This window comes from Alosa sapidissima, chromosome 15, assembly GCF_018492685.1.
Source record: "Alosa sapidissima isolate fAloSap1 chromosome 15, fAloSap1.pri, whole genome shotgun sequence".
Classification (NCBI taxonomy): Eukaryota; Metazoa; Chordata; class Actinopteri; order Clupeiformes; family Clupeidae; genus Alosa; species Alosa sapidissima.
In genome coordinates, this window is record NC_055971.1 from 6,023,442 (window position 1) to 6,027,568 (window position 4,127).

Here is a 4,127-nt window from a genome sequence, read left to right on the forward strand (position 1 = left end):
CTACACTTTTAATTTCGTGCAGTTTTGACCTTGTCAGCCAGAGATATTGAGATGAAAACACCTAATTTTTTGCTTTTTAATTTTTAACTAGGTGGCGCTATACATGAAATAAGTGGTAATGGGATGGGTTGACATGCCCCCTTAAGACCAACATACATAAAAAAGGTGGACCTCCTAGGCCCTACAGTTCTCGAGATATTCACAGAAAACTGTCTCCGGCCACCTACAGGCCAGTTGGTGTATAGTAACATAAATTAATTTATTGTGTGGCCCCCCATGAACGGAATTCCACGAAACTTGGCGTGCATACAGAGGGTGTCATAATGATCCTACACTTCCAATTTCGTGCAGTTTTGACTATGTTAGGTCACAGATACCTTCAATTACAACACCTCATTTTTACTTTTTTGTGTTTAACTAGGTGGCGCTATACATGAAATGAGTGGTTATGGAATGGGTTGACATGGCCCCTTGAGATCAACATACAAAAAAAAAATGGTCCTCCTAAACCCTACGGTTTTCGAGATATTCACAGAAAACTGTGTCTGCCCTACCCTCCTTTCGGGGGGTCCAGTCCAGCGGGGGGGCTACAGATCAAAACGAAAAACGATGGTTCCATGCTATCCATGTGGGGTTACATGCCCACCAAGTTTCGTGTACCCCGGTCTTTCAGTGTCCCGGGACTCATTGACGGAAATTTGGGCATGCGAAAAAGAAAAAAAAAAAAAGAAAAAAAAAAAAAAAAGAAAAAAAAAAAAAAAATCTGACTAAACCTATATGACCGCCGCTTCGCTGCGCGGCGGTCATAATAAGGCCATTTTAAAGTCTATCTGGATCTTTTAATGTTAGTATTTTACTTGTTTTATTACAGGAAAAATTACAGGGAACTAAAGTTTGCTCGCACATTAATATTCACACGGGATGAGATCAATAATGATAAAGGACTTCTTCCCGGAGTCACTTTGGGCTACAACATTCTTAACACCTTCGGAACTCCGAACCTCATGAGGGCTGCTCTAGAGGCAATGAATGGCGTAGAAAAACAACAGAGATGCGGCAAAGTCCATGCATTCATAGGACACTCTTCCTCTGGACCCACAAAGCAAATAAACAAGATAATAAGCCCATTTGGGGTACCACAGGTTAATAACACACAACTATATTGAGATTATATTAAATATATTATTATTAAATATATCTTATATTTGAATATATCTGACACACTGGGGAAAGTTCCTTTTGTCTTAACTATTTGCAAAGTCTTTATTTCAATATGTCAATCAGAGAAAGTTTACTAGAAATTAAAAATATCACTCAAAAACAAAAATATTTGTCAGTAACAGAATTTCTGTTTATCTGTTGTGTCTCATTTTAACAGATCAGCCATCTTTCCACCTGTGCATGTTTAAGCAATAGAGATATCTACAGTATCCCACATTTTTTAGAACTGTTCCAAGTGATCACTTTCAGGTCATTGCACTTGTCCAGCTTATGAAACACTTTGGATGGAACTGGATTGGATTAATTTACAGTTATGGAACATATGGAGCAGAAGGGAGACATTCCCTTCTCACTGAACTGGCCACAAAGGAAGGAATCTGTGTAGAATATCAAGAAATTTACCTTAAAAAGTTTTCTGACATGAGATTGAACAGTATTGTCAACGTCATAAAGAATTCCACTTCTAACGTCATTCTGGCTTTCATGTCCTCGTCTTATATCAGAAGCTTTCTGTCTAGAATTGATTCAATGAATATTACTGGGAAACACTGGATGGGCTCTGAGGCCTGGGTGACAACACCTGATCTGGCTTCTATCAAGAACATGCACATTTTACAGGGCACTATGGGCTTTGCCATTCCAGAGGCTAAAATACCTGGTCTTACTGAGTTCTTAATGAAGTTGAAACCTTCAGATGCACCAGACAGTGCTTTCATCAGGGATTTCTGGGAAACAACTTCTCAGTGCAGCCTGTCAGCTTCAAATCACTCAGCACAAAAGGCTGTGCAATGGGTCAGAGGATCTACGGACAATTGACAATGACTGCACAGACGTGTCAGAGAGTAGGACTGTTAATAATGTATATAATGCAGTGTATGCAGTAGCACATGCCCTTCACAACCTCTTGCAATGCAACAATGGAACAAATCCAGTCATGGGGTATGGCTGCTACAACAAGACTGATATTCAGCCCTTGCAGGTACAAATAATTGAAACACTAGGCCTAATATCATACCCATCATAACCATCAGGATCATCTCAATCATTTAGGGCCAGTTAGACATCTTAGACTCTAAATCAACAACAAGAAAACATTACTCATACACTGCCTGGCCAAAAAAAAGCCCACCACCTGGATTTAACTAAGTCACCACCTGGATTTAACTAAGCAAATAGGTAAGAGCCTCCCTGTGGGGGCAATGCTATGATCTAGGGTTGGTCAGGTCTAGGTTCAGCAACGTTATGTGCCCAAAGAATGAGGTCAGCCGACCACCTGGATATACTGAATGACCACTGTCAGGTTATTCCATCAATTGATTTTTTCCCCCTGATGACACGGGCATATTCCAAGATGGCAATGCCAGGGTTTATCGGGCTCAAATTGTGAAAGAGTGGTTCAGGGAGCATGAGACATCATCACCAGACACAGAGTCCAGACCTTAACCCCATTGAGAATCTTTGGGATGTGCTGGAGAAGACTTTGCGCAGTGGTCTGAATCTCCCGTCATTAATACAAGATGTTGGCGAAAAATGAATGCAATGCTGGACATAAATAAACATTGCAGAAGCTTGTGGAAATGATGCCACAGCGAATGAGTGCCATAATCAAAGCTAAAGGGGGCCAAGGAAAATTAGTGTGTGACCTTTTTTTTGGCCAGGCAGACAGAAAGGATGAGTGTGTTTTAAAATCAACAGAGTTCCAGTCCTATGGAGAGACTATGGGGATGGTGTTGGTCATATTCTCTTGTTTTGGTTTCTTTTTGACAGTGTTTGCAACAGTCATCTTCTTTGCTTTTCGTAAAACTGCAATAGTTAGAGCCAATAACTCAGAGCTGAGTTTCCTGCTGCTCTTCTTATTAAAATTGTGTTTCCTTTGTTCTCTTACTTTCATTGGTCGGCCCTCTGAGTGGTCCTGTATGTTGCGTCACACAGCGTTTGGGATCACCTTTGTTCTCTGCATCTCCTGTGTTCTAGGGAAAACAATAGTGGTGTTAATGGCCTTCAGAGCCACTCTTCCAGGCAGTAATGTCATGAAGTGGTTTGGGCCTCTGCAACAGAGACTGATCAGTGTTCTTGGCTTCACTCTCATACAAGTCCTTATTTGTGTTCTATGGTTGAGTATATCACCGCCTTTTCCTTTTTAAAACATGAACCTTTATGAGGAAAGGATTATTCTAGAGTGTAAAGTGGGATCAACTATAGGTTTCTGGGCTGTATTAGGCTATATTGGACTGTGGTCTTGTGTTTCGTACTGGCCTTGTTAGCTCGCAAATTACCTGATAACTTTAATGAGGCCAAATTTATCACATTCCGCATGCTGATATTCTGTGCAGTTTGGATCACTTTTATCCCAGCTTACATCAGCTCTCCTGGAAAATGTACAGTTGCAGTAGAAATATTTGCCATTTTAGCTTCTAGTTTTGGATTGCTTTCGTGCATCTTCTTTTCCAAGTGTTATGATAGATAGATAGATAGATAGATAGATAGATACTTTATTGATCCTCAGGGGAAATTTAAGGTCTCAGCAGCAGCATACATACAACACAAACACATTCTTTAACAGCAGAAAGAGTAATTAAAGTATATAATATAAAAACACAACTAAGCAGTAAGGACAGTATAAGATAAAGAATATGCTAAATATACTAAAATACAAATTATACTAACACTTAATACAATATATAAAAATATACTAAAATACAAATTACAAAAATACAAATTATACTAACACTTAATCTAAATCAATTCTAAAAACAGTATCCACATAGTGGTGATTAATAAATCAGAGGCGCTTGCAATGACTGAGGCAGGGGACTGAGCCTGTGATTCTCTGTGCATAGTAAGGTATGGTAAGGTGCTCTAAGGTGCTCTGTGTGAATGAGTGTCATGGTGGTAGTGCAATGGTG

General features: G+C 39.7%; 1 pseudogene; it reads left to right on the forward strand.

Moving 5' to 3' along the window:
* Window positions 1–2,801: 2,801 nt before the first annotated feature.
* On the forward strand, window positions 2,802–3,688 carry LOC121684545 (annotated as a pseudogene).
* Window positions 3,689–4,127: the final 439 nt, after the last annotated feature.